The sequence below is a fragment of the Carya illinoinensis genome, chromosome 15, assembly GCF_018687715.1.
Source record: "Carya illinoinensis cultivar Pawnee chromosome 15, C.illinoinensisPawnee_v1, whole genome shotgun sequence".
Classification (NCBI taxonomy): Eukaryota; Viridiplantae; Streptophyta; class Magnoliopsida; order Fagales; family Juglandaceae; genus Carya; species Carya illinoinensis.
This window is the reverse complement of record NC_056766.1, coordinates 14,068,971-14,081,979: the sequence shown is the minus strand read 5'-3', so window position 1 is coordinate 14,081,979 and position 13,009 is coordinate 14,068,971.

Sequence of the window (13,009 nt, the reverse complement as noted above, 5' to 3'; positions counted from 1 at the left end):
TACTTGGACAATTGTAAGAAATAAAAGGATTGCACCGACTGCCTGGTGGTTCTCAGATGCTTAAGTCTGATTAATGATCTTAGTTTGTATATAAGTAAGACTGAATTGAAATGACAGAGTTACCTCTATGTGTTCTTTATAAGGGTACCGTCGTGAAGATAATAAATACTGATGGATATAACATTGAGGATTTTCCACACTAATTGGAGTTAACCTCTTCCTAATAACACGGAGGTATTATCTACCCTACATTGTTTTATGGCTCGATAAGACTAATCAGATCCATTATGGGTTCTTGGGCATTCACTACGATGGACCTATAACTACTAAATATCTTTTCCAACCATTGTTACGGACTTGTTTCACACCACCAAATGCACAGACATATGCAAGAAATAAAACGGTGGCGTCGAGTGCCTAGTTGTTCTCCGTTGCTTAAGTTAGATTAATGACCTTAGTTTGTATATAAGAATCACTGAATTGAAATGACAGAGTTACCTCTATCTGTTATTTATAAGGGTACCATCATGAAGATAATAAATACTGATGGATATAACATTAACGATTTTCCTCAGTAATTGGAGTTAACCTCTTCTGAATAGCACAGAGGCATTATCTAGCCTACATTGTTGTAGGGCTGTATAAGACTAATCGGATCCATTATTCATTCTTAATCATTCACTATAATGGACCTATAAGTACTAAATATCTTTTCCAACCATCAACAACAAGAATGAGAAAAAGAGGTTGCAAAATAGAAGAAGCTTATCTAAGAGTAGTGTTGAAATGTTATCGACCTACAAAAAAAATGAACAAAGCGTTCGGTCGCTAAAAGTGTGGCTATATCCCGTACCCATCTTCCACTATCGAGAATAGAGAGTTTATGTGAGATGCTCGTTGACATCTTCTCTGATGCGAGACTTGACCCAACAGTCAAATCTGACCCAGTCTCGGCATGGAATATTGGGGGGTTACGTTGGATTATTTAATGAACTTTGGAACGCAATGCAAGTCCACATAATTGTTTTAATAAAATAAGATAAAAATAAAGAGAAAGCGAGAGTGCATGCAGCTCGCATTTTTGCTCAAGAAATTTTGCTCAAGAAGCTTAACAAGTTCCGCATGTGGATAGAGCTATAGCATATTTTTCTTGCAACTTTGGTATCAATTACTACATAACTCACCGGAGCAATCATGTGAGACCATAAAACATCTCAAGCTCCAAAGATCATAAAAAAGATTGGTTCTTTTTTGTTAAACTTGTAAAACACCATTGTTACAAACTTGTTTCACACTACCAACTGCACAGACATCTACAAGAAATAAAACGTTGGCACCGAGCGCCTAGTGCTTCTCTGTTGCTTAAGTAAGATTAATCATCTTAGTTTGCATATAAGAATGACTGAATTCAAATGACAACGTTACCTCTATGTGTTATTTATTAGGGTACCATCGAGAAGATAATAAATATTGATGGATATAATGTTAACAATTTTCAACATTAATTGCAGTTAGCCTCTTTCTAATAACACGGAGGCATTATCTAGCCTACTTTGTCTTGGGCCTCTATAAGACTAATCAAATCCATTATGGGTTCTTGGGCATTCACTACGACGGACCTATAAGTACTAAACATCTTTTCCAACCATCAACATCAATAACGAGAAAAAGAGGTAGAAAAATAGAAGAAGCCTATCTAAGAGAAGCGTTGTAACGTTATCGTCCAACAAAAAAAATAAACAAAATGTTGGGTTCCTAAAAGTGTAGCTATATCCTGTACCCTTCTTCCACTGTTGAGAGCGGAGAGTTTTTGTGAGACGCTCGTTGACATCTTCTCTGATGCGAGACCTGACGAAAGACTCAGATCAGACCCAGTCTCGGCTTGGAATAATGGGGGGCAAGCATGGATTATTTATTGACCTCTGGAACCCAACGCAAGTCATCATTATTGTTTTAATAAAATAAGATAAAAATAAAGAGAAAGCGAGAGTGCATACAGCTCGCATTTTTGCTCAAGAATTTTTGCTCAAGAAGCTTATCAAGTTCCACAAAAGGGTAGGGCTATAGTATATTTTTCTTGCAGCTTTGGTATCAATAACTACAGAACTCACCAGAGCAATCACGCGAGCCCATAAACATCTCAAGCTCTGAAGATCATAAAAAAGATTGGTTCTTTTTATTTAAACTTGTAAAACACCATTGTTATGGACTTGTTTCACACCACCAACTGCACCAACATTTGCATGAAATCACACAGTGGCACCGAGTGCCTGGTGGTTCTCTGATCCTTAAGTCAGATTAATGATCTTAGTTTGCATATAAGAATGACTAAATTGAAATGATAGAGTTACCTCTATGTGTTATTTATAAGGGTACCGTCGTGAAGATAATAAATACTGATGGATATGACGTTGACGATTTTCCACATTGATTGCAGTTAACCTCTTCCAAATAACATGGAGGCATTATCTAGCCTACATTGTTTTGTAGCTCTATAAGACTAATCAGATCCATTATGGGTTCTTGGGCATTCACTAAGATGCATCTATAAGTACTAAATATCGTTTCCAACTATCAACATCAAGAATGAGAAAAAGAGGTTGCAAAATAGAAGAAGCTTATCTAAGAGAAGTGTAGAAATGTTATCGACCATAAAAAAAATAAACAAACTGTTGGGTTCCTAAAAGTGTAGCTATATCCCGTACCCTTCTTCCACCGTCAAGAATGGAGAGTTTCTGTGACATGCTCCTTGACATCTTCTCTGATGCGAGACCTGACGAAAGAGTCAGATCTTACCTAGTCTAGGCTTGGAATATTGGGGGCTTAGCGTGGATTATTTATTGACCTTTGGAACCCAAATGCAAGTCCACATAATTTTCTTAATTAAATAAGATAAAAGTAAAGAGAAAGCGAGATTGCATACAGCTCACATTTTTGTTCAAGAAGCTTATCAAGTTCCACAAAAAACATTTGAACCTCCAAAGATCATAAAAAAGATTGGTTCTTTTTCGTTAAACTTGTAAAACACCATTGTGAGGGACTTGTTTCACACCACCAACTGCACAGACATCTGCAAGAAATAAAACAGTGGCACCGAGTGCCCGATGGTTCTCCAATGCATATGTCAGATTAATTATCTTAGTTTGTATATAAGAATGACTGAATTGAAATGAAATAGTTACCTCTATGTCTTATTTATAAGAGTACCGTCGTGAAGATAATAAATACTGATGGATATAACATTGACGATTTTCCACATTAATTGCAGTTAACCTCTTGATTGAGCCGAAATATTGCATGTTTTAGCTATTTAAAACCAATATATTTTAAATTCTTCATGACATTATTATTGGTTTTAGATGGAAAAATAGTTAATAAGCATAAATACGAGTTGTGATTTTTAATAGATTAATATCATGTTTATGCTTAATTTTACAATTATGATGTAATTGGACAATATTTCCTCACATATATATAGTCTGTTTTTGATAATTTATTTTTGAGTGTTATTTCTTTCTTTCTTATTTTCAGTTTAAATAAAATTCAAAGAGAGAATTGTTAAGGTTAGTTAGTTTTTTGTTTTGTTTTTGTCTACAGGTTCTGAGGAGACTTTCTCTTTATGGCAACTTGGCAAATGTGACTTGGCCCTTTCCGTGCAAAGAAAAAAAAAGAAACTCACACTCGGTTCAAAATGTAGCATCACGTGGGACAGCTACACACCAGCTCACATGCAAGATTTCGGACAGCACTCAACAAACCACACACATGGAAATACAAAGCAGCAACCTGGACAGCTTCATATGGAAAGCAAACATGCATGACAGCAGATAAAGCACAGAAGAAAGGGAGATTGGAGACAAGAATAGAGAGAGAGCCGAGAGATTGAAGGTGAAAGGAGTGGAGTAGTGAGTGGAGTAGTGCTGAAAGTGAATGCATGAATATATTGAGTGTGAGAAGTGTGGGGTCGGTTTGGGTAGAGTTTGCTTTGATACAAAAAGGAGGGGAACCCGAGGAGCTGGAGGAGTAGGAGTTTAGGAAGGGTTGGACTTCGGACTTGAGCTGGAGTGAGACCAGCTGGAGTTCGGGATAGTAGAGTAGGGGGAGTTTAGTTTTTAGAAGTTCTTCTTTTCGTGTAACCAAAGGGAGTTGAAGTTGTTGTTTTTCTTGTGATTCTGATTCGGCTACAGGGTAGCTAAGTTGTTTATTTTCTGTTTTCTTTGTTTTCTCATTCGGACAGCAGAGTAGGAAAGGGAGTTCATTTATTTTCAGTTGTCTTCTTTTTGTTTTCTGTTTTCAAGTGGCATCAGCAGAATTTTGTTCTTAGCTTTGGTTATGTTTTCTTTTCGTTCTTGTTAGTTTAGAATTCAAGAGATGGCTGGAATTTATTTTCTGTTACCTTTACCTTTTCGTTTACGTTGCTTATTGTAGTTTTTATACTTGTTCCTTTATCTTTCGTCTGGTTAATATTAGTTTTCATCTCATTTGAATACGTTCTCACAGATTTTAATATGGCTTTGTTAAGATTAATTTTTGTTGTTACAAACATAATGTGTAGCTAAATTCTAAAACTTGGGTTGTGGAATGAGACTTAATTTATTTTAGGTTCTAGATCGATGCAATATTTTATGGTTGAATGTTGATTTCACTAAGTTACTAGTTGGATTTAAATTGAACAAAGATTGAAGCTCTTGCTCTTGTTTTGTTGTTGACGTAAGGCACAACAAAAGCTTGAAAATTATCAAGGCTTCTCTCGTTTGTTTGTTAATGTGTGTTCGGCTAGTAAAATAGAAAATCCCTTAGGAAAATATTGCAAAACTTGAGCTTAACCTTTTTATCTTCCGATTATCAATGCCTTGATTGGGTTGTTAATCGAGAAAATTATCTAGAATCCAAAATAAAGAAAGTTTCAAACCCAACCCAAGTGTTCGTTAATTTGTTTTCTTTTTAGACACTCCAATTTCAATTTCGATTATCTTTTTGCATTGCTTTTTAATTAATTTGTAGTCATTTACATTTCAATCCGACAATCAAACATCTAAAAATATGAATCTAGTCCATGACTAGTAACCTCTTCCATCCACTGTACATATCATCCTTTTGTTTTCTCTTTGTGAAGTTTTTCACATTTTTTAACAAGTTTAATTTTAAGTAACCTTTCCCTGTGGATTCGATCCTGTAAGATACTACAACGCCTGTATACTTGCAGGTAAAACTGCACTTAAATTTTGATTCATTAATTTGAGTCAGATTTTAGTCGCAACAAGTTTTTGGCGCCGTTGCCGGGGAAAGTAGTCTAACTTGAATTTAAACTTGTTATTTTATTTTATTTTTTTTTACTCATCTCATTTGCATCAACCACTCATCTCCACCATATTAGATCGATGTATCATTTCATGCCAGTATTTCAAGAAGGTTGGTCTGAGCCAATCCAATCAACTAACTGGGTCAATCAAGCACAAAATCAGCATTTCTCCAACACATATAATCCGGGGTGGAATAATCACCCAAATTTCTCATGGAGAAATGATCAGCCTGGTTGGTCCCCACCTCCTCAGCACCAGTATCCGCCATATCAAAATCCTCAGAGCTATCCTTATGTAGCTCATCCTGGATTTCAACCTCATGTACCTGCACAGCCTCCACATAATGAAACCCTTGAGGAAACATTACAGGCTTTTATGCAGGGACAAGCTCAGACAATGCAGGTCATTACTGAGCTGAGAAGTTCTATCAGCGACTTGACCTCTGCATTACATGCTCAAGAAAAGGGGAAATTTCCTGCACAAACTGAGATGACCATAGACACAGAGGAAATTGCTCCTACGCCTAAAGATGCAGCAGAGACGGATGAAGCTGAAAAAGAACCAGAGGTGGCGAGACTAGAACCAAAGAAGCCTGTGAGTGCTGATGCTGAAACTAGTAAGGGATACCAACCTGTGGTACCCTATCCTCAAAGATTGGCAGCTGGCAAAAGTGGAGTTGTAAAAATTACCTTTGGGAACGTGGCACTTAAGTTGAACGTTTTCAACACCTGCAACATGCCAGCAAGTGGTTTGAATGCTTTGGAGAGTTTGACACCAACGAAGTTTATTTGCTCAAATTCTCCTTTCTTTGATAATGAAGATGACTTTGATTTTTTTGATTGTTTTGCAGATTCTTCTCTACCATTTCAAGGGACTGAGAGAACACCTTATAAATGGTCCACTCAAAATAAACGTCGGTTTCTCTCCGAGCTAAGAAAACAATTTCAAAAATTTTGCAAATCCCGATGGAGTGGGCCGTACATTGTAAATCCCAGGGAAGTGTTTTGATTTCCTCTTTCCTTCTTTACAATTTTCTTTACTTGCTTTGTTTTTATTTGTTTGTTTGCTTTGATTGTTGAGATCTGTGCACTTTATTTTCTTTCGTTCGATTCAATAAGGACTATGTCTCTCACTAGTTGGGGGGTGTGGAATGAATAAAACGGTGTGTTAGTAGACACTGTAGATAGTTTAATAAAAAAAAAAAAAAAAATAATAGTTGGATCCGTCCGTGATCCGACAAGTGTGACTATAGATAGTTGAAAAGAATAATAATCCGTCCGTGATCTGACAAGCGGCTGGAGATTTGAAAGTTAAAAGAATAGTTGGATCCGTCCGTGATCTGACAAGAGTGGCTAGAGATTTGAAATCACCTGATGTTGTTGAAAAATGGGATTTGAGGCTCCGAGTTGTCATTTCACCGAAATCACATTGCTTTTTGACGTGGATGATAACTCGTCTGGTTCTTTGTACTACCTCTATAAATTCAGTCATGAACTTCATCAAATCCGCATCAAGTTTTCATTCTCATCTCCATAAACTCATCTGCATTCTTCCAACTTTCTCATTTTTGAGCTTCTAGTCTTCTGTCAATGGCTCATTCCTCAAGCATTCCCCTAGATCAATCCATGAGACCTTCTGCATCCCAACCGCCTGTTCTTTCTGCAGCCACCATTAGTGCCGTGTTACAACTTGAAAATAATAGTATGGCTAATAGGTCGGACTAGAAGCTATTTACGACCTGGTGAGTCTTGGGACTCACTACTCATCCTCCATTGTGGCTTTTTCCCAAAGGGTACAAGCAAAAAACAATGAGGTTGAAAGGCTGAAAGAACAAATCGTTGTACTTCAACGAATTGCTCAAGAGGCTCACATAAGGGAAGGAATCGAACGGCAGAAGAATAGACAGATGAAGTCTCTTTTAGATTCTTCATTCCGTTTGCCAGCTCCCATGGCTAAGGATGACCTGATGCTGTATGAAGAGCATGAGCGTCTCAAACTTGAGGCTAAAAACCTCAAGTTTATGTAAAAAAAAAAAAAAAAAAAAAAAAATTTCTTTCTTGCTTGTTTTGCATTTTGTTTATTTTGTTTTGAGTCCACTATTCTGGAGGATTCTGCTTGTTTTATTTATTTTTGCATTTCGTTGGTTTTGTTTTTCCTTCTTTTGTTTTCTGTTATGTTTTTAACTTTGACAGAAATCTACTCCTTGTGTACTCTCAAATATCTAAGGTGAAATTTTTCTCTCTGTTGAATCATTTTCGTCTCAATATATGTTCTACAGTATTTATCTTGCTCAAATACATATCTGTATAACATACATCATCGAAGATTCATTGCTGAACATTGAGGACAATGTCACATTTATTTGGGGGGAGGGTTTTCTGTTAAAAATGTGTTAAAAAAAAATTAAAAAAAATATATAAAAATAAAAATTAAAAAAAATATATAAAAATAAAAATAAAATTTGTGAGGTGCACGATTAACACACACTTCTGGCATGTTTGTTAGATTTGAGTATCTTGGTGGAGTAGTTGAGCGGAATTATTTTGTGAAGATTTATTTTCAACCTTAAGCATAGAACATGACTTATGATGCCTCATATCTTGTTGAGGAGTGACTTGAAACACCGGGATGCAATATTTACAAAAATGAGAATTAGTATAATTTATATAGAATGAAGGGCAAGTTTTGAAAGAACATTTTGCACATGCTTACACTTGTAGTGTTCCTCATTAATGTTCATAGATTTAAAACAGGAGAAGTAAACTGCAGGACTACCGAGCCTTATATAAAAAAAAAAAAAAAAAAAAAAAAAAAAAAAAAAAAAGAAAAGAAAAGAAAACGAAAAGAAAAGAAAACGAAAAAAAAAAATATCGTGTAAGTTTTCCTAAATAAAGGGCTAGAAACAGTTACCCAAAACTTTGGGGGTTGAATGATCAACCTTTAAACAGAGTTGGCGTGAAAACTGCTAGTCCCTTAGGCTTTGAGGTAGTTAGAATAAAAAATGATTAATCTTAAGGTTGAAAAATCCTATGATAAATCATGTTTATTAGTGAGGAACATACAGAAGTTTAGCCACACATACATATTCGAGTTCTGATACATTTGCCCAATTCTATGTGAACAATTACTGAGACTTTCCTTGTGGATACAACTTCTGGTGTTGAGTAGTCACGAATCAATTTTTTTGTGAGAATTCAGAATTATGTTTGATTGTTTTTGTTTGAATTTCGAGCTTTATGCAATATTCATCTCAATTAATTTTCACTATTTTGCTCAAGGATTAGCAAAAAGCTAGTTGGGGGGTGTGATTGAGCCGAAATATTGCATGTTTTAGCTATTTAAAACCAATATATTTTAAATTCTTCATGACATTATTATTGGTTTTAGATGGAAAAATAGTTAATAAGCATAAATACGAGTTGTGATTTTTAATAGATTAATATCATGTTTATGCTTAATTTTACAACTATGATGTAATTGGACAATATTTCCTCACATATATATAGTCTGTTTTTGATAATTTATTTTTGAGTGTTATTTCTTTCTTTCTTATTTTCAGTTTAAATAAAATTCAAAGAGAGAATTGTTAGGGTTAGTTAGTTTTTTGTTTTGTTTTTGTCTACAGGTTCTGAGGAGACTTTCTCTTTATGGCAACTTGGCAAATGTGACTTGGCCCTTTCCGTGCAAAGAAAAAAAAAGAAACTCACACTCGGTTCAAAATGCAGCATCACGTGGGACAGCTACACACCAGCTCACATGCAAGATTTCGGACAGCACTCAACAAACCACACACATGGAAATACAAAGCAGCAACCTGCACAGCTTCATATGGAAAGCAAACATGCATGACAGCAGATAAAGCACAGAAGAAAGGGAGATTGGAGACAAGAATAGAGAGAGAGCCGAGAGATTGAGGTGAAAGGAGTGGAGTAGTGAGTGGAGTAGTGCTGAAAGTGAATGCATGAATATAGTGAGTGTGAGAAGTGTGGGGTCGGTTTGGGTAGAGTTTGCTTTGATACAAAAAGGAGGGGAACCCGAGGAGCTGGAGGAGTAGGAGTTTAGGAAGGGTTGGACTTCGGACTTGAGCTGGAGTGAGACCAGCTGGAGTTCGGGATAGTAGAGTAGGGGGAGTTTAGTTTTTAGAAGTTCTTCTTTTCGTGTAACCAAAGGGAGTTGAAGTTGTTGTTTTTCTTGTGATTTTGATTCGGCTACAGGGTAGCTAAGTTGTTTATTTTCTGTTTTCTTTGTTTTCTCATTCGGACAGCAGAGTAGGAAGGGGAGTTCATTTATTTTCAGTTGTCTTCTTTTTGTTTTCTGTTTTCAAGTGGCATCAGCAGAATTTTGTTCTTAGCTTTGGTTATGTTTTCTTTTCGTTCTTGTTAGTTTAGAATTCAAGAGATGGCTGGAATTTATTTTCTGTTACCTTTACCTTTTCGTTTACGTTGCTTATTGTAGTTTTTATACTTGTTCCTTTATCTTTCGTCCGGTTAATATTAGTTTTCATCTCATTTGAATACGTTCTCACAGATTTTAATATGGCTTTGTTAAGATTAATTTTTGTTGTTACAAACATAATGTGTAGCTAAATTCTAAAACTTGGGTTGTGGAATGAGACTTAATTTATTTTAGGTTCTAGATCGATGCAATATTTTATGGTTGAATGTTGATTTCACTAAGTTACTAGTTGGATTTAAATTGAACAAAGATTGAAGCTCTTGCTCTTGTTTTGTTGTTGACGTAAGGCACAACAAAAGCTTGAAAATTATCAAGGCTTCTCTCGTTTGTTTGTTAATGTGTGTTCGGCTAGTAAAATAGAAAATCCCTTAGGAAAATATTGCAAAACTTGAGCTTAACCTTTTTATCTTCCGATTATCAATGCCTTGATTGGGTTGTTAATCGAGAAAATTATCTAGAATCCAAAATAAAGAAAGTCTCAAACCCAACCCAAGTGTTCGTTAATTTGTTTTCTTTTTAGACACTCCAATTTCAATTTCGATTATCTTTTTGCATTGCTTTTTAATTAATTTGTAGTCATTTACATTTGAATCCGACAATCAAACATCTAAAAATATGAATCTAGTCCATGACTAGTAACCTCTTCCATCCACTGTACATATCATCATTTTGTTTTCTGTTTGTGAAGTTTTTCACATTTTTCAACAAGTTTAATTTTAAGTAACCTTTCCCTGTGGATTCGATCCTGTAAGATACTACAACGCCTGTATACTTGCAAGTAAAACTGCACTTAAATTTTGATTCATTAATTTGAGTCAGAGTTTAGTCGCAACACCGCTTCCAAATAACATGAAGGGATTATCTAGCCTACATTGTTTTGTGGCTCTATATGACTACTCAGATCCATTATGGGTTCTTGGGCATTCACTACAATGGACCTATAAGTGCTAAATATCTTTTCCAACCATCAACATCAAGAATGAGAAAAAGAGGTTGCAAAATAAAAGAAGCTTATCTAAAAGAAGCGTTGAAACGTTATTGACCAACAAAAAAAGTAAACAAAGCTTTGGGTTCCTAAAAGTGTAGCTATATCCCTTGCCCTTCTTCCAGCGTTGAGAACGAAGAGTTTCCGTGACATGCTTGTCGACATCTTCTCTAATGCGAGACCTAACCCAAGAGTCAGATCTGACCCAGTCTCAGCTTGGAATATTGGGGGGTTAGCGTAGATTATTTATTGACCTTTGAAACCCAAAGCAAGTCGACATAATTGTTTAAATAAAATAAGATAAAAATAAAGAGAAAGCGAGAGTGCTTACTGCTCACATTTTCACCCAAGAAGCTTATCAAGTTCCACAAGTGGGCAGGGCTATAGTATATTTTTCTTGTATGAATAATTACAGAACTCACCGGAGCAATCACGTGAGGCAATAAAGCATCTCAAGCTCCAAACATCATTAAAAAGATTGGTTCTTTTTTGTTAAACTTGTAAAACACCATTGTTACGGACTTGTTTCACAGCACCAATTGCACACACATCTTCAAGAAATAACATTATGGCACCGAGTGCCTGGTGGTTCTCTGATGCTTAAGTCAGATTAATGATCCTAGTGCATATATAAGAATGACTAAATTGAAATGACAGAGTTTCCTCTATGTGTTACTTATAAGGGTACTGTCGTGAAGATAATAAATACTGATGGATATAACGTTGACGATTTTCCGCATTCATTGCAGTTAACCTCTTCCAAATAACACGGAGGCATTATCTAGCCTACATTGTTTTGTAGCTCTATAAGACTAATCAGATCCATTCTGGGTTCTTGGGCATTAACTATGATGCATCTATAAGTACTAAATATCGTTTCCCACTATCATTATCACGAATGAGAAAAAGAGGTTGCAAAATAGAAGAAGCTTATCTAAGGGAAGTGTAGAAATGTTATCGACCATAAAAAAAATAAACAAATTGTTGGGTTCCTAAAAGTGTAGCTATATCCCGTACCCTTCTTCCACCGTCAAGAATGGAGAGTTTCTGTGAGATGCTCCTCGACATCTTCTCTGATGCGAGACCTGACGAAAGAGTCAGATCTGACCAAGTCTCGGCTTGGAATATTGCGGGGTTAGCGTGGATTTTTTATTGACCTTTGGAACCCAATGCAAGTCCACATAATTTTCTTAATTAAATAAGATAAAAGTAAGGAGAAGGTGAGATTCCATACAGCTCACATTTTTGCTCAAGTAGCTTATGAAGTTCCACAAGTGGGTAGGGCTATAGTATATTTTTCTTGCAACTTTGGTATCAATAACTACAGAACTCACCGGAGCAATCACGCGAGCCCATAAAACATCTGAACCTCCAAAGATCATAAAAAAGATTGGTTCTTTTTCGTTAAACCTGTAAAACACCATTGTTAGGGACTTGTTTCACACCACCAACTGCACAGACATTGGCAAGAAATAACACAGTGGCACCGAGTTCCCGGTGGTTCTCCATTGCATATGTCAGATTAATTATCTTAGTTTGTATATAAGAATGACTGAATTGAAATGACATAGTTACCTCTATGTGTTATTTATAAGAGTACCGTCGTGAAGATAATAAATACTGATGGATATAACGTTTACAATTTTCCACACTAATTGCAGTTAACCTCTTCCAAATAACACAGAGGCATTACCTAGCCTACATTGTTTCGTGGCTCTATAAGACTAATCAGATCCATCATGGGTTCTTTGGCATTCATTATGATGGACCTATAAGTACTAAATAACCTTCCGAACCATCAACATCAAGAATGAGAACAACAAGTTGCAAAATAGAATAAGCTTATCTAAGAGAAGAGTTGAAAAGTTATCGTCCAACAAAAAACATAAAGAAAGCGTTGGGTTCCTAAAAGTGTACCTATATCCCATACCCTTCTTCCACCGTCGACAACGGAGAGTTTCCGTGACATGCTTGTCGACATCTTCTCTAATGCAAGACCAAACCCAAGAGTCAGATCTGACCCAGTCTCGGCTAGGAATATTGGGGGCCTAGCGTGAATTATTTATTGACCTTTGGAACCCAATGCAAGTCCACATAATTGTTTAAAAAATATAAGATTAAAAAAAAAAAAAAAGTGAGAGTGCATACAGCTCACATTTTTTCTAAAGAAGCTTATCAAGTTCCGCAAGTGGGTTGGGCTATAGTTTATTTTTCTTGCAACTTTGGTATCAATAACTACAGAACTCAGGGAAGCAATCACGTGAGG